This window comes from Acanthochromis polyacanthus, chromosome 20, assembly GCF_021347895.1.
Source record: "Acanthochromis polyacanthus isolate Apoly-LR-REF ecotype Palm Island chromosome 20, KAUST_Apoly_ChrSc, whole genome shotgun sequence".
Taxonomy (NCBI): Eukaryota; Metazoa; Chordata; class Actinopteri; family Pomacentridae; genus Acanthochromis; species Acanthochromis polyacanthus.
Genome location: NC_067132.1, coordinates 23,353,637 through 23,372,605, shown reverse-complemented (window position 1 = coordinate 23,372,605; position 18,969 = coordinate 23,353,637). Strand labels below are relative to the sequence as shown.

Below are 18,969 nucleotides of genomic sequence, written 5' to 3'. Positions count from 1 at the left end.
ACACAGGGATAAAGTTACAGAACCCTGGGATCCTGGGTGAAAACCATGGGAACCAGCTTATCTACCTCAGGGCATGTCTGTAATAATACCGCTAGGATAACAATGATCAGAAAAGGAAAACAATAACTTGCAACCATCTTTTTAGCAAGTAGAATTAAAAAAAACATGTTCCTCAATTATTTAAATGCATTCCATCTGCCACCAGATACAATTAGAGTACCAGGGGATCAAATAAAAAGGAACTGATTGTCTATTGTGTAAGAACTGAAGTGACCAAAAGGACTGAATGAGTGCTGACAGTGCAGGAGGAAGCGAGGACAAGATGCTCTGTGTTTCTCCTGGAAGATATTCATCATATCTTACCAGAGTCATCCACAGTCCTGGTAACTTCCAGAGTGTTCCTTAAAAAAGACTGGAATAGTTTTTTTTTTCTAAACTTTAAAACATTTCCATGCTCAACTTGAGTCACTGCCTCAAATGTTGGCTTTGGGGAAAACTATCCTTGTAGAAGGAAGCGAGTCTGAAAACAGGAAGAAGGTAGCGGCTGCAGACTGAGGGCTGTCAGGAGGAGCTGCAAAATTTTAGAAAAAAGAACTAGAACCAGTGGAATCATTTCAAGCATCTGTAACATTCGACCTTGAGAGAGGTGAGGGAGAGAAGCTGCACAGACTGGGCCCAGCTAATCTGGGTTAACGTCAATTGTCTGAACATCTACATTGAGACATTATAGGTTAACAGTTTGTCGCGACATAACGAGCTTCGTCTGTCCCTCCTGCAGAGCGTGAAGGGCAAAACTGTACAATAAGGTCACCTGTCTGAAGATGCTACCTTTTAGGAGCAAAATGTCTGCAGAAAACTAGATACTGAACCATTTCTGCTTTAATTAAACACATTACTGTAGCTACTGTGCCTCTTTTTATGTTAGGACTCTTATCAAATCATGCAAAACTATTTGATCAACCCTAAATCCATCCTGCAGCCTGACAATAACCCCAAACATACAGCCAGAGTGCTGACTGAGGTTCTTTAGCAGCAAGAATCACCAAGAGACCTGCAAGCAGAACTTAATCAAGATAAGAACTGTGGCAAGTTCACCAAGATGTGACGACTAACTTCCTGCCAGAGTTTGAAAAACTGCATGCAAGTTCATTCACTGATGGGAAAACTGGTGCTTTTTAGGTCTAAAGGCTAAAACAAAATTAAACTCTATTTTAAGGGGCCATGTACTGTGTAACGAGCCAAACCCTCGGAGGTGAGTAAGTGATTCTCAAGAACTACACTTCCTTTGCTCTTATCTACTGTCCAGTCATATTAGGGCGAGGTAAACCAACCTTATCTTACATTTATCAGAATTAAACCACAATTTTGACATTTACGTCATACCAGAGGAAACGATGGTGACAATTTAACATTTTTTTCATTTGTAAGATCTGTGAGCTGCACTTAACGGTGACTCATCTTTTCCAAGAGAGTAGAAATGTACCTGACAAAGGTGGTTTACATTTCCACCGCTGATGAAAAAGCTCTGCTCACTTCTAAGATGTTTTCTGAAAGGAGAACTTCAGTAAAAAGCAAGTGGACTTCTCTTTCAGGTTCTTGAAGATGCTCTTTCTTCCGTAGAAGCCTCTTGGACGAGAAGTGAAACATCCTCAAGAACCTAAAAGGAGAAGTCAAGTTGCTTTTTACTGAACTGCTTATGATTACAATGACCTGGGTGACTAAGAATCTACAAAGACCTTCAGAGGGGAGCATTTCTCTCCTGCTTCACACATTACAGGTAGTCAATGAAGCGCTTCACATTAGCAACGTGGAAGTGATGACTCAGCAGAAAAACATCACCAAAATGGAAGGAAAAAAAAACTGAGGGTCAACTGCCAAAAAAAACAAAACAACAACTTTCCCTCCAAGACAAGTTGTGCACCTGAAAGATGCCTACTCTGCACTTCAACACAAAAGGTCACATGAGACGAAAGATGTTGAAGTTTAACAAAACGTTAAAAATTCTTTGCTCTGCCTGCTCGTAATGACATTAAGGGAAAGAGGGCAGACAGTCAGACGACGGGACAGAGGTTATGAGGCAGATTTGAACTCATGACACAAGGCCAAGTGTGTCTTAAGGCAGCGTTTTTGTCAAAACGCCGCGGTCGGGCCCGACGTCAGTCTGCATCTTGGCACGTGACTGTCAACCGCCGACTGCACGCTCATCCGCAAATTCTATCAGAAAGGCATAATTAAAGAACAGCTCAATAAACGCACAAACTGCCAATAAAGATGCCTGAGACCTGAAATAGAAGCTTGATCACAATGTCCAAACCTCAACAGGCCTGTACTTATAACAGCAGGACAATGACAGGGAAGAAAGGAGAAGTTTAAAGTTTCATTAAAGAACAGAGCTTATGAAAATAAGAACAGCAAGTGACTCATGGAATGTTTCAAGAGACGACAACGCATTTTTTCATGGAACACTGACTGTGTTGCTGCGATGGCTCCAAGTGGCACAGAGATAATTTGTGGCCTTAATGTTTTATCTGACACAATGTCATGCTGTAATGTATAATCAACACTCTTATCTCCTATTTAAGAACCAAAGAAAACGCAAATGATGGGAGCAGACGTTTAAAAAAAACTGGGTTGAACAGAGTGTGGTTGAAGAAAAATACTTGAGAGAATGAGATCTGTTTTTTGATGCAGCCATAAAAAGGTCAATTCTGAATCAACCACAGCATTTTGAGAGCCATCCCTTCCAAAAAGCATGCTCTTAAAAGGCTCTAATTTGGGATTTATAAGACTGGAAGAGCATGTTTGTGCCGCGAGAACAAAAGTGGGCAGAAAGTAGCTTGTTTAAGGCATTTTTTCTGCTGTGTAACCTGTGGAGCAGATCAGGCTGTGTTTACAGTTGGCTACAAATCACGATGGTTCAAGGCTGAGTCAGCTCTAATTCACCTCAAATCAACTGGATATTAAAGAAAGCAGGGTTTTTCCTGGCACTGAATTAGAGTTTGTAGGGTGACCATGAATGACACGAGGCATGATTGGTTTGCAGATAGAAAAGGATATGAGTCTTTGGTATCTTATTTGACAGAAATGTATGCAGTTTCCTGTATTTTATGACCAATTCATAAACAAAAATATCTGCTATGCTTGAGAAAACTGGTTAAAGAAACTGAATTGCTATTTTTATTCCCAGTAGTTATGATTTTGGCATTTGTGGTTTTCCTTGAAGCCTCCTTGGGGGGCATTTAAATTCCTCTATACAGGAGAAAGTGCACAGAATGTGACATTAACAGGAAAAATCAAGTTTAGTTCAATTAGCTTTCACCTGACAGCCCAATTAAGAACTAAGTTATACAAACAATTAATTAACTAGACAATGAAATAGAAAAATGGCAAGCTGTACGTATTTAACAAAGAAGACGAGTTAAATCATGGCAACAGGTCGAGAAACACAAAAAAAAGATCATACTTTACCTTTGTGTGCTTACTGCAGAGAAGCCACCGTAGACATTGTAGTGCAATTCTGAACTCTGCCGTGAAGAGAGACCCGGTGCTGGTCAGAGTGCAGCGAGAAAGCAAACAGAGAAAAGAGAGAGAGGGACAAAGCAAACGGGAGTTAGAGATGTGGAGCGTCTCGTCCGATCATGTGTCGTCGAGCCTCTCCTCGAGCACAGTGACTCTCTCAGAGCAGCATGCACCAACTGATAACAGCAGCCTTCCTCCTCAGGATTAGGTTTCCTCCTCCAGCCTGCTGACAAGTAGCCATGTGACTCCAGGACCCATTCAACACTGAGTCAGAGGCTACTGCTCAGACACACTCATCTATCTCTGTCTACCACACACACACACAACCTCAAGGTGGAAGTGGTAATTCAACCCCTACTGATCAATATCGGTCTTTACCCAACCATTACAGCAGATTTGCAGGTTCTAACCATTTATAATCTTGTAATGCCAACTTACAAATCCTTCCAAGTGGCTACAAATGCCTACAGACAGCTGTGATTACTGATTTTCCTCAACTGGACTATGTATTTTTACAGTCCTGGAGAAGTAAAATCACCCCATAAAACCACAAAAAACTAGGATTGCATGCAAGTTAGAGTAAAATTTTGCTTTCTCTCTATTAGAATCATCTCACAACGAGCTAGATTTATCGTAATGCAGAAATGCAAACCTGAAAATCATCGTCATATTACAGATTGTGTGTGAACATGCTTGCATACTGATGTTAGCATTTAGCTCAGCAAAATGGTAGCATTGAGACTTGAACCCTGTCCTGAAAAAAAAAAAAAAAAAAAAATGTCGACTTAATGAAAACATCCAAATGTTTGACCCATAGTCGTGCACCCGCAACACCAATAGATCACCAAAGTTAATTCAACTGATCCTCAAGGGAACACTAACATATGCTCAAAAGTTCATGTTAAACTCTGCAATTTCTATGGATTTGCCGAGACATTCCATTTCAACACGTCAATATCTCGAGAGAAAGTCAAGGTATTTCCCACGTCATTACGATTTCATCAAAAAGTCAAACAGTGGAGATATTTTAGAGGGACAAACAGCTTGAAATTGAAGTCAATGAGAAAGTACCTCAAAAGGGCATTACCACCTTGTTGCTTGTTTCTGTGACTCTGATCAAACTTTCCATTAAAAAAGCATCAATGTTTTCAATGACATACTAAAGGTAATAACTTTCCACAAGCCATTACGATGTAATAAGACAAATTAACTCCCTCTGATGAGTGCACAAGTTGTCATAGTAAAGATATTTTCCAGTAGATTTAGGCATCAAAGAGCTTGTTTGACATGCTGGTCTGGATGACTGACAAGTTGCTTCAACGTTGGATGTTCTGATTGAATTATGCTAAAATTTAGTCCTCGTTTGTCAAAGGAGCAGGGAATATATTTGTTGTTCATTAGCTCGATTCATTTATCATGCATCTGTTGTCCATTTCATTCATTTATGAACAGACCAAAGAATTCTGACATCTCCTTGTTTCGGTATACAAATGATCATTTTCTTAATGATTTCTGATTTTGATGCAGTTTCTATTCAATTTAGCATTAAGCCAACTGCATGCAAAGCACGTTGACCTACCAATGGTGCAGTATGGAGGCATTTGTGCTCTAGTTGGGATTTAAGTATCGCTTCCCTGCATCCACTGTGCCTCGCATATTTAGAAGGTAATGGCTCCAGTCTAAAAGGATGGATTTAACCATAAAGCCAGTCTTGGATTCAGTTTCAGTGAACACCAGCTGGGGACATCTTTGTTTTCTGTCCATCTTGACATGCAGTCTGTGGTCCAACTAAACTCCTGATAACATAGCTAAAATGTACTGAAGTATTGTTAATAAAAAGGTACTTTGGGAATTGTTGGACTACTAATGGGAGTGACTGACTGTATATACAATGGTGACAAACTCCATATTCATTTAAAAGGATCAACTCTTTTTTTGAACCCATCATAAGGTAACCATTTGAGGAACTGTAGTTTATTTTGCACCCTTGTGCTGGCTTACTTTTTTTTTTTTCCAGCCCGTAAGTTGCTTCCTGATCAAACCATGTAAGAACGTTTCTGGTCCATGACAGAGATCACATGAGCATTAGCACAGTGTTTCCATGAGGAAATACTGTATGTAGTCTCAAAATAACCATGACAATTTGTTTCTCAATCTACAACAGTGGCATAAATCCATGTTGCGACATCAAAGTCAAGGTGACCTGCTGGTAAGAAAAGGCTTTTTAAACACTAAAAGTCAAAGGGCAACATGAAAGTGAGCACAACAAAAGTCCACAAAAGCCTGTTTACCACAGCACAGCAGTGGAATGGCATCTAATAGAACAGACAACAGTAGAGGGAGTGAGTCAATAAGTACTGGCTTTCTTTAACATACTGGGCAACTTTATTCCCATGAAGGGCACTGCAGCTTTACTGAGAATTTTTTGAGCATTTGCAATGAGGAAATGGTGTGTTGAAATAAGAAATATCAGCTGTTAATAGTGTGTGGATACCTCAACTTTTTTCATTTCAATTTCAAAATAAAATCAACACAGATGAGCTTTTAACTGCATGTTTTCGGTGCCTGTTACAAATGTGCACAGGATGTTTATCCATTTGTGAATATGTGTGCACAAAATGAGTGGGAAAGCAATGACATGCAGCCTAATTCACTAACTGTAGTGATGTCGGACATAATTAAATCATCTGGTTTATTTTCGTTACCTGGTGTATCGTTTGTACAGATAAACTTTCCTTCAATTACACGCTGGCAAGCCTCGGTTTTATTTGGCAGAGGAAAAAGAAAAAAAACTCGTCATGTCATGGAGGAATCAACAACTATTACACAATTAATCCCAACTAAAGTCAGAAAAGCCGGCAGATTAATTGTGTTTTGCAGGGAACAAAGAACAACCTGTGATCTAAACAAGTTGCTTACCCGTTGGCCAAATAATCAAGTGCTGCATTCCACATCAGCTTATATGAGCCTAAGGGCAAAAGAAATACCCCGTAAGGAGTCTGAATCTGTGTGTGTGTGTGAGAGATATGTGTTTGTCCCCAGGGATGAAGGCCCACTGCAGAGTCACATGCATGTCTTGCGGGGGGAAAGAAACACAGTTAAAGCCTCAAGCAGCTAAAATTGAAGTCCACTTCAAAGTCCCGGGCTTTCCTCAATCCCAACAGCGCCCTGATAATAGCATTATCCACAGCGGTCAGCTAAATAAAGAGGTGTGACTTCATTCGTGCAAGGACGTTTGACAGCTTTTTCTCATCCGTGTCTGACAGATGATATGCTTCTTTCACTACGCCAACCTGCACAGAAAAGAAGCAGTGTCTTCTTTCTTTACTTTGTTGAACCAGATTGAAGGTTTTGGCTCAAATGTTTGGCTAAATGAAGCGAGAGAGAGAAAAAAAAAAAAAAAAAGACATTTGCATCTCATCCAAACCATCCTGTGCATATTGCAATTACATTTTGAATGAAATGGAAGCACAAAAATAACATTTAACAAGAATTCTTAGACAATAACATTCCGCCTTCGGTTGTTTGAGCTTTTATATAAAGTGTTAACACATTTCGGAAATTCTCCCTCCAAGCTTCCTGGTATTCTTCTCCCAGAAGTCAAGTCTAAAACGAGTTTACCAGGCCATGTTTGCTATTGAGGAGTGAAGGAAAGCTCACTCAAGAGAAACCGTTTACATCCAAGAAGGGAGAACAGGTGACCACAACAGGTTAAAAGACTAAACTTAAACTTCTGAAGCTGCAGAGATAAGAAAACCGAAACTTAACCGAAACTCACCAGAAACCCACTCAGTGCTCTCATCCAGACAAATCTGCTGTGCAGGCCCGGTCACATCGACCTCTGACAGCTGCCCTGGGGATTTGGTTTATGTCGATAGCCGTTGCCTCTGCTGCCTCTGAGCTTCAGCCTGAAACAAGCTCTGCAGTTTAGAAGTCACCCAGCCACCTCCTGAGCCTCTCAGCATGCAGACGTCCCTACCTCCCTGCTGCCACTCTTCACAGGCCAGTGGCCACACTCACTTCACTCAGGGGCTTGGCAGCGTCCAGCAACTTCGGCATGACTGTGCTCGTTATGTGCACACAGCCACTGGAACAGGTCCACTCTCACACAGCTAACAGCTGCCCTCGCTCAATCTATGTCCATCTTCATCTCGCCCTTTGTCCCATTGGACGCTGCGGGGGCAGCAGCGGCGGTGCTTACAGGACTGAGGACAGCACCTGTCTTGGGGGCGAAGAGGGATTAAAGTGGCAGCTGAGTCCTGACTGTTTTACATAACGCCTGCCTATTGTCCTCTCCTCCAGAAAAGGCAATCATGACTCAGATATTTTCATACCTTGAAGAGGTTTAAGGGTGTCTGAAAGCACGGTGGGAGGCTAAACCTTGACGAGGAAACAAATGCACATCTTCCCTCCGACTGCTGCATCTAAACATCCACAAGAAATTTGTGACAAAGTTCACAGCCAGCATCGGTAAGCTCAAGTTCAAGTGCGAATATTTCAGCTATATATAGAAGTCAATGAGTGGCGCCTCATGCAATATACAGCACGCATCAAGAAGCAGAGCACAACAAGCATCACCCTTGTTGGGTCTTTGGTGTAGTTTTGCATTTGGGCTGTTTTTTGCAAAAATTTCCACATCCTCCTCAAAAATGAAGCATTCCATGAACTGCAAACAATGCTGAAATAATGTGCATGTGGATGCTTTTCTATTCAGGTGGTGTGCAGAGGGTGTTTGTTCACGGAGGGCCAAAAGCTGATGAGTGTCAAGTGTTAAACTAGAAAAGCGTAAGTCGCAGGCTGAAAAAAAACAAGCCCCTCTGCAGAGCCGGTCATAATCCTCTGTTGTTTTCCATTACAAGTCATTTCACACGTATTAAAGCACTCATTAGATCCAGTGTTATGAAAAGATATTAATTTGTGCAGCTTTACAACCTCAGATAATCAACTGCGGCATCAAAAATTCCACATCAGATTGTAATAAAAGCACTTAAATTAGCAATGAGATTGTATTCCACTTTGCTTCTGTTGCTCTGAATATGTAGGTTTTGTCTACAGGAATGTAATCATAATGTCACAATCCTAAAGCACCCACAGCATATCGAGAAAATACTAGGGCTGGCCCGAATAGTGGTTTCTCCGGCGGCGGAGGAGCGGAAGCGGCGGCTTGTGACACAGACGGCCCGAAAATTCGGATCCTTTATCATTTTTAGAAAGTTCTGGCCAACATTTCCTGATGACAGATTGAACCCAGTGTAAACCGACCTTCGTTGCCTTCGTTTCGTCTTCAGCAGAGGTCTTCGGCATCTTGTCTTGTGTTTATGCAACGAAGTGAAGCGCGACGTCAGAGTCGGCAGCCACCCGGCCATTCGGGTGGTGTTTACAAACACGAATGGAGGAGCCGAAACGAGCCGAAGACACGGCGGGACGAGCCGAAGTGGGCCGAAGGCGCAGGGAAGAGACGAGCTCCAAATATTTTCGTCTGGGGGAGGAGGGAGTGATCACATAGACATGTGTGTATATGTTATAGACATATGTGTATATGTTTATGTGTTCACATGATGAGATGAGCCGATAAGTGCCGATGTGGGCCGAAGGCGGAGGGAAGACAGTAACGCGGCATATTCTTTCTGCCCGGTAACGTCTGACGGGGGGGTGGGGGTGGGGGGTAAATATTCGGATACCAAATTAATATCCGGATATTCGGGTACAGCCCTAAGAAATACACAACAAAATAGGGCAAAAAGGAGAAATTAAGAGCTGTACACTTATTGTTAGGGTTGCACCATCAGTTTTATATTTTATAGATATCTGATGGATGGATATTTTCCAAGAATGCAACAGTTTGCATCTTCTAATGAAATTACGTTCCACCAACAAACTACACTGTGTTGAAGAAAATGCCTTTCCTCTGCAATTAAAGGTATTTTTAATTAATAGTCTCAACTGTCTAAAATTGTCCAGCCATGTCAGGATGGGGAAGGGAACTTCCTTAACTCAAAGTACAAAAAAAAATAAGTTAAAGTCAATTTATTTCACTTAAATGTCTTGAATTTAGTCAACTAATGCAGAAAATTGAGTTCAAATTACACACAATATTAAGCTTCATGCAAATGCTAGCATTACGTCAACACAAGCCATTAAAATAAGGCCTGCAACTTCAAAGTTTTATCTAAATCACTACAATTTGATGTTTTTCCGTTTTGCAACCAGCTATTTACCTAAATGATGGGACTAGGTTAAGTTGCTCCTGCAGTGAAAAAAACATATTCTAAAACATATTATTCTACCTCCTCTTATTGTGACGGCCCACTAGCAGGTGCACACATAAGACACAATGCTTTTCAAATGTAGACAATAAGGCATTTTCCACTGCAGGAACTTGTGGGCCGTTTTAAGGGTGGCCCAAACCTTTGTGCGGGTTCCAACCGGTTCCACGGGAGTTCTTCACCCTTGTCGAACCTCTTTTATGGCTATTTTCAGTGAAGAAAAATGAACCTGTTCCAGTGAATGTTCCTCTGAACTGCTGTGAAAAATTGTTGTGCGGGCATTGATGTTACTTTGTTAAACTTGGAGCAGCCTTCTTCTCTCCAACATCACTATTCACAACATGAACTCCATCATAACAATCCTCAATGGTTCAATTTCCTATGTGCTTGTAGAAACAGCCAGCAAGTACTATTTGTGGCTGTTTTGGTGCACTAAGAATTAAGGTTGTGACTGAAGCGATTGGCTTCAATACCAGAACGGAAACAGAAAGGCTGAAAGAGCAGTCGTTTCTCCAACATTTATGGCACCTTGTACCTAAGCATCAACAGGAAAACTACTCGAACTTGTATGCAAAACACACGATGTTCATTTAACATTCTCAAAATAAAAATTTTCATTTGCGGCAATGCTGAAATTTCATTTTTTCCTAATATAACTGTGCATGCAGACGTCTTATTAATCTCCACTTTTTGGTTCTGTCCAGGTGTGAACTCCTTTTGGCAAAATTGCATCGCAGGCTGCTCAGGTTGCAGCATCCGGACAAAAGGTGAAGCTAAGTTCTCACAGAAACACAGCAATTATGAAGCTGTGACCTGCTGCACTTGTAATAACTGTATTTACTCTCCTGAGACTCAGACAGGGCGGGAATAAAATATCCCCCAGGCTCCCAGAACCAAAACAAAGGTCTAAATCTCATACTACGGTCAAATACAAATCAGCCATTTATTCATTTCCTGGGAAACAACGTAATGTGCTTACGTGTGTGTGGCAGGAAACACAACCTGAAAAGGAATGAAAAGCCGGGCGAGTGAACGCTGCGGTTTTAAATAGTAAACAGGACTAAAATAATAGTGCTTAGGTTAAGACCATTTTTTCAAGGCTTGATGTGTTTATGGACAAAATAGTGGGTCTGTTTATCTGCGCAGAGGAAGTAAAATAAACACCAAGAGCCGAGAGCCCGTGAATTTGGGGGGGGGGGGAAAGCGTATCATCTGCCTCTTTTCCTTCCTTCTCTTCTGCATGACCAAGCAGTTTGCAGCAGGAATGTGGAGACGCTCTGCTCAAATGTTTGGACTCCGACTTCTTTCTTGCTCCGAAGCCAAACACACTGCTGCTGTCACAAATCGCTTCACAATAAGCCTGTTTGACATATTTCACTGAGGCAAAGGAAAACAAATAAAAGCTGCGATCAAAGAGATAAGACGGATCCATCTGATGCATTCAAGCACCGCACAATGCTATGCGACAAAAGGAAGCCGTGGAATTTGAGCTTCTTTTTTTTTTTTTTTTTTCTAAAGATCAAATAAGGTCAGATTCACCAGGACAAACACTTCAGATTCCACGTTTTTATGAGCTGTCATACCACTCACGTTTTGGAAAGTAAAACAAAAAAAAAAAAATCCCACCGAGGTTTTCTTAACTCAGATCTAACGGTCTCTCAGGAAAGATTATCGCTTTATCCAGAGCCTCGGCTTTATATCAAAGTTAAATATCCTCTCTAATAATCTGGAGCGCACATGGAGATGATGGTGGTGAGTCAGCAGAGGAGACTCACATCCTTCCTCCATCCTGCCAGAGGGCAAATCCTCACATCTATCAGCCATGTCAACAGTTCTGGGACCGTGGTTCCCAAACTGGGGAGTGGGGACCTGCAGTGATCCCTAAGGGGGTTTTAAACAGGTCTCCTGCACAAAATGATCAATTATAGGTTAAAACTAGTGCCACAGTTATATAATGATTGGACCTTGTTCTGTCACTCAAACTAGTGAAAAATATCTGCAACAAAATGGGGGCCAACATGGATTTGTCCTTTAGTTTCTGCTGTACAAATGTAATGTAACTTTAGCCCAGACTGAATGAGCTTTTACACACAAAACTCCACCGTTTAATTGGGAATGAACTAAAAACAAGGACACACACATGTTTGTACTTCTATCTTAGTGAGGACATCCATAGGCGTAATGCATTTCCTAGAGCCTTACCCTAACCTTCACAACTGATTGCCTAAACTTAATCCTTACCCTAACCAAACCTCAATTCATACCTGTTCTCTAAAAACAAGTCTTCACCCTCAAACATGGCTGTTTCAAAGTGAGGACCGGCCAAAATGTCCTCACTTTGATAGTTAAATGCAGACACACACACACGGTGGAGCAGTAGCTGCAAGGTGTGTGAACTTGGGGAAAAAAGACCCCCAACATCAGGGAATACCATCGTCATGATGGATGTACATGGTCTGCAGCAATGTTTTGGCAGGAGGTACAAGTCAAAGTAATATCGACGTGACTTTCAGGACTTAAGGTCTCCCAGCTGGACATCGCTCAGAGCATCACTCTGCCTTGCCTTCTTCCATAGACTGTATATAAAGATGGACGTAGCATCTGGCTCCAAAAATGAACCCCACCCGGAAGTGTCAAAAACTTGCAATATCACGCCGTCCGCTAGGGTTGGCTGCAAAAAGCTTTTGCTCCATAGACCCCAATTCATCACTGGAAAAAATAAAATTAGATAGACTGATTTTCTCCAGCTCAGAATTTTTATCCCCCGCCTCCACGAAGTGGAAAAGGGGGATATAGGTTTGGCCTCCGTCCGTCCGGCCGTCCGACATGAAGGGGACAGCTTTTCTCGGAAACTATCACAGCTAGGATTACGAAATTTACTGTGTAGCTTCACACCATGGACACCTTGATCAAGTTCGAAAATGAGACCTGTGCGATAATATTTAACAGAGTTATGGTCCTTGATCACTATTTTGGATGTAGACTCATAGACATCACATGTGGCGGGGGATATTCATGACCATGTCGTCTTGTTTCTCGTTAGTTTTCATGGTCAAAATGAGAGATCAGGTGGCCGATCTTAAAATAAATCAATACTGAATTTTAAATAAATCGTTAAAGTTGGCAGACCCAGGGGGCGTGGCTATACTTGATAGACAATCTTGCCTGGAATGATTGACAGATCCTTTAGGGCAACAGAAGTCTCTGCGGTAAAATGTGGGCGGGATAAGAGAGTCTTCAGCTCTCAGTCTGGCCCGCCCATAGACTGGTCCTGCCCCTAGTTGCTCTCCGGTCCAGCCTGTTTGATGACGCATTTCACGTCACTGGCTCCAAAAAAATCCAAAATGGCGACCAGGAAGTAGCAAAATCCGGGCTTCATTTTCTTGGCGTTGAAACCAACGGGTGACGTCACAGTTAGTTCACGCCTGCCTTCTTCCCACAATGCATCCTGCTGCCACCTCTTTCCCTGATAACGGGGCTGCCTACATGACGTAAAATAAAACATGATTTATCAGACAAGGTCACCTTCTTCCATTGACCCATGATCCAGTTGTGATGCTCACATATCCAACTGTAGGTGCCTTGGGCAGCGGATAGGAGTCACGATTAGCACACTGACACTTTTTCTATCATTTGTATCTTGTGCTCTTCTGTGGGATCTGTCCACACATCCAGCCTTTGCCCTCCCACATGCATCAGTGAGGGTTGAGCGCACATGACCCTGTCACCAGTTCACTCCTTGTCCTTCCTTGGACCACTTTTGGTAGTTATTAACCACTGCATACCAGGAACACTCCACATGACCTGCCGTTTTGGAGGCGCTCTGACCCCTAATTATTACAATTTTGCCCTTGTCAAAGTCACTCAGACCCTCACACTTCCTCATATTTCCTGCTTCCGAGATGTCACCTTTAAAAAGCGACTGTTCACTTGCTGCCTAATATATAGCCTCTGGACAGGAGCCACTGTAGCAACACAATTAATGTTATTTACTCCACCTGTTAGGTGGTTGGTTTACTTACGGTCTGAGTGAGATACGAGTACTCCTGTTTATTTGTTTTCTGTCAGAACAGTCTGTGCATCTATTCATTATCATAATACATCTTGCTAGCCTTGTTAACATCAGAACGCTGCTGTTTTCTTTCCAAATAAATCAGCGTCACAGACCTTTTAACAGCAGACAATTGACCCGTCATTGCAGGAAACTCACCACTGGAACTAACAACATTCACGATGGCAGCATTTCAGTAATTAGTGCGAGGCGGGAATCATCACGTCTCATGAAAAAGCTCAATGAAACACGATCACATTTTTCTCCCTTGGTCATGTGCAACCACCGAGTTAAACCAGTAATTAAGAAGCAAACAAAACAACAAGCACTTGTTGCTCACAGCCTCACAAATGAGATGAGTTGATGCATTTCCGTTTTATGTCTTAATAGACTGAAGGCATCGGCTTCTGGTAAGACTTAAAAAGCAGCTTTAACAGCAACTGCTTCCTGGCTCTGTTGAATTATTTGTCATATATAAAGTTGCATAATGCATGGATGAGTCAGCAAATGCATGTACAGTAAACATCTGTCCCTGTGTTTATCATGTCAATAGAACAACACCACAGCTGCAACTTACAATTATCTCCACTGTTGATGATTTTCTCAATTTTTCAATTAGTTGTACAATCAACAAAATGTCACAAAATAGTGAAAAATATAGATCAGAGCTTCCCACAGCCCAAGATTATGTCCTCAAATGTCTTAATTTATCCTAACCCAAAGATAACCAGTTTACTGTCATGAAGGAATGGATAAACTGGAAATATCCACAGTTAAGAAGCTGGAATCAGAGAATTTAGACATTTTTGCCAACTCAAACTCACAATTATTCTCATAGCTGACAACTAATGATTATTAGGTTAATCACTGCAGCTCTGATGAGACACAACATATGCTCTTAAAACACTGGATGGATTTTATAGAAACTTTAGAGTAAGTTAACAAGGCACGGATTATCAACTCCACAAACCACAACCTGATAATGACTTGAACAAAAGTTAATGGACAGCAGGAAATTAAACAAAAACGCCTAAAACAAGAATGTCCCAACCCCTCACATGTGAGAATCAACTATTTTTCAGTGTTTATATCATTTAAAATAACTTAACAGCAGTCATCGATTCACTAATTGGCAACTATTCTGATAATCAACCAGTTGAGTAATTCTTTCATTAAACAAAGTGTAAACTTAACTTTTTCTGGTTGCTTTCCTCCTGTAGGACAGTAAAATTAAATCTTTTGGTTGCTGTCATTAGAGCTACATCGATTATATATTAAATGCAGATATTTTCCCCATCTTTTTGCTCGTCTATGACAGCAAACCAAACATCTGTTCATTAGAGCTGCAATGACTAATCCAATAAGCGATTAGCTGTCAACTATTAGAATGACTGCAAACTCATTTAAAAATTGATTCATCAGTTTGAGTTTGTTTCAGAAAAAAAGGCTAAATTCTTTATTCCGGCCTCTTAAATGTGGATATTTTCCCCATTTCATTACTTCTCTATGACAGTAAACCAAATATCAGCTCATTAGAGCTTCGCCGATTAAATCTAATTATTGATTAGTCGTCACAATTTCAATAATTGTAAATACTTACATAATTGATTAACCTCCCCCCCCCCCCCGTGAAAGACGTTGAAATTGTCTGGTTTCAGCTTCCTAAAGTGTAGATATTTTCCTGTTTCTCCTCTATGACAGTAAACTGACCATCTTTGGGTTGCCGTGTTCATCAGAGCTGCAGCCATTATTCTAAGAATCAATTAGTTGTCAATAATTAGAATATCTGTAAACTTTTTTGATAACTGATTGAGTAAAATGTCAAAATTCTCGGATTCCAGCTTGTGAATGTGGGTATTTTCCATTTTCTTTATTCCTTTTTGATAGTAAATTGAATATCTTTGGGTTGTGGACAAAACGAGACATTTGAGGACACAATTATTAACATTTTCATGCATTTTAAAGACCAGATAAATAAAAATAATCCTTAGCCACAGCAGTATTTCAAATAGAGCTGTGAGTTTGGATGGTTAGCCAAGGAAATAAGCTACTTGGACCATGGAATTGATTGATTAATTAATTGGATAAGAGATAAACTAGTCCTGGAAGACATCCTGTTCATATTAACCAAGCTAACTTAGCAGGGACAGATCTGTGCAACTATGTCACCCCTTGACCTGAGACACAAAAGGCACTGCTGTTGTTCCACCGAGCGATGGATGAATGAATGAATGAATGAATGAATGAATGAATGAAGCTGACTACACCCCCTACTTTCCACACTGCCTCGTTGAAAGCCAAATTATTCAGGAAACCAGATGAACCAGCTTTAGCTTCGTTACTCATCAGCGTGGCTGTTGTCAGGAGTAACCGCTAGCTTGCTAGGATGAGCAAGTTCACCAGCAATACCGTTACATTCCCCACAGTCTGTAAGGGAAGCGGTTTCCGACAACAAAAGCCACCAGTCCGAACGCATTCCACGTTTCCCTCGCTTATCTCACCTGTTTAACAAGCCGGGAGACAAAGCAAAGTCACGCACCAGCGGCTGAGGACACTTGCATGCGTGTGCGGCAGTTGGTGGCTGACTGTCAACGCCGCCTCTCCTCACAGAAAAACCCGAGTCAACAGTGGTCAATGACCTTCAATAAAAACAGCGGTTCAAAGCAAAACGCATTTTCACAAAGCGAATTCTATGTCAGGCTTATAGTCACACTCAGATTATCGCTTAATATTTACTCACCGGTGCCTGGTACTCGACTCAAACTCTCTCTGTCTGACCGGCGTCAATCGCTTAAATTGAAAAAGGCCCACTTCCGGTGACAAGTTTTAAGTAAAATAATTTGAAACGTAGCAACTGTAATTGCCGCTGTAAAACGCTAAATATAACATTTTAAAATCATTTCACAATATTTATAAAATAAAAAAATATTGCATGGCAGTTTGACACAATTTTGACTTTTTACAAACGCGTTTTGAGCATCAAATTCCAGTTACACCCTAATAATTTCTGCCAACTTGACGCCGCTTTCTGTAGACAGAAGTTACTGCGCCTGCGCTAACTATGAATCATATTTCTGAAGAAGGCCTGCGTGACTGAGTCGTTCCGTTGTGATGCTCACAACGTGGAATATAAAATTAAAAAACACTCAAAATCATCCAGACGTTTAGTTTTTTTCTTTTCCACAACGTCACTGTGCCACCACAAGTTGAGGAACTGCTGTCCAGAAGGTGATTTGACAAAAATTAAAACAAACAAAAAAAGTATTTATTTACGTTTTTACACACAAAAAATCTTCATAAGAGTTAATCTACCAGCGTTAAAGACGATTTGTCAATGTTTCATACTTGTCATCATCATAGTCATTGCAAATTCTCAACAAGTCTCATAATTCAGTGCCCCTAGCAGGTCGAATCAGTTATACCAGTCAGAAATAAATTATCCGGCTGGAGTTAACCCTCCAATGTAACTAACTGCCTTTTAATATAGATTAATAAGCTAGGGGCGTCACTTTAAACATGCTCTTCTACTCGTGTAATAGTAAAACACTCATTTCCTGTATTTAACCTGCTGCCCTTTCAAAATGATTGTGTGGTTTGTGTGAGTACTTTGAGAGGAAAGAATAACAGAAGAAAAACAGAGTCAAGTTTCTTGTTTGTATATTTATACTAGGCCAATAAAGCTGATTCCGAACTTAGTACTCAGTGTGATCATTTAAGTCATTTGGCAAGAAAAATGCCAAATCTTGGCTGCTTCTGCTATGTCGAATACGAGAATTTGCTGCATTTCTTCTGTTTAATGGGAGTGTAAAATTAATATCTTGAGGTTTTGTTCAGCTGGTTGGACAAAACAACTGAAGAATTCATGATTTGTCATGGAAAAACTGGTGCTATTTTTACAGTTATGCATAGACTAATGGATTAACAGTTGCAGTTAATCATTAGTATAAATGGTTGATCATTTACACTCAAAATACTGTTGAGGTATTAATCATCAAAGTGAAGAATTTCAATTTCCTTAACATTTTTGAAGGAACGTCTTCAGAAATCCTGGATTAAGTCAATGTTGTTCATGTATCCTGTCTCAAATGTCTGTACAATCTGCACAGCCTATGACAATTTCCACTTACAGATCTAATCTTTTTAAGTTAAATTTTGTCTATTCATATAAAATATGTTTCAGAATGGTCACATTTTTCCCATTATTCATGCCTGCCAGTGTTAACCTGTTATTCCCCTCCAGACCAGAGGTCGACCTCATCATCTGCTTGAACACCTGCCCCTCATTTCCACTAATTAGTCACATATTCTCAGCCACTGACATAAAATCAATCTGCACTCATATATTTCACTTTAGCTACAGCATTTTAGTGTATGTTCTGTCTGACTGATAATGAATTCATTTAGATTTTTTCTTATTGGACTTATTTGAGCTCACTGACAGCCTGCTGGTTTCTAAGCTTGTATGTGAATAAATGAAAATAAAAAGTAAATTGTGTTACTGCACCTTGTGCCTCTGTGTCCAGGTTGTGGGTCCTCACAGCAGTTTATGCCAGAACTAACACACTCACACAGTTGTAATTTAAAGTAAATTATTCAGACTTTTAGTGGCCACTAGCAGGTTAAACCAGACATGACCATAACAACAGTACATAGCCTGAATATTTATTGTTTTTGATTATGCTTAGGTTTTTACATGCAATGTAAAACCCACCTAACAGTCCATCAGTTTGGGTAAAATATTCAGTATTTAAAGCTGCTGGTAAAACAAGCTTCAAAGCATAACTTTGTAAAATCTAATTGGTCATATCTGTCCAGTTTGAGTAATGTGCTTTATCTCAGTGTTCAACTGCTTTCCCTCTTCTTTGACAGATGTTCAGTCTACCTATCATAATTGGTCCAATTCTAAGTTTATTATCTCACTTAACAGCGGTTTTATTGCTCGTGATGCTACCTGCTATTACTGCTGCTAATTGTTTTATAGTAGTGCTGCAAATGCATGAAACAAAGAATTTCTGTAGTCACTTAAAGGTTGTTTTTTTGGCTAACCTGATTCCTACTTTGGTACTTTAAAAACAAAAACAAAGCATTTTCACATTTTTTTTTGTAGATTTTGTTTTTATTCATGATTTGTGT

The 18,969-nt window shown here is 40.6% G+C and overlaps 1 protein-coding gene across 4 annotated transcripts in view; it reads right to left on the bottom strand.

Moving 5' to 3' along the window:
- The window catches only part of slc4a2b (solute carrier family 4 member 2b), a 53,253-nt gene extending 36,625 nt beyond the window's left edge, over positions 1–16,628 (bottom strand). For 2 of the 4 annotated variants that reach the window (XM_022196246.2, XM_022196247.2), the window contains exon 1: positions 3,469–3,684. The gene's annotated coding sequence lies outside the window, so the exon portion shown is untranslated. Of the gene's footprint in view, positions 1–3,468; positions 3,685–7,297; positions 7,448–16,576 lie in introns of those variants that run through there. The other 2 variants (XM_051940406.1, XM_051940407.1) reach the window with 2 other exon arrangements.
- Between the last annotated feature and the right edge of the window lie 2,341 nt (positions 16,629–18,969).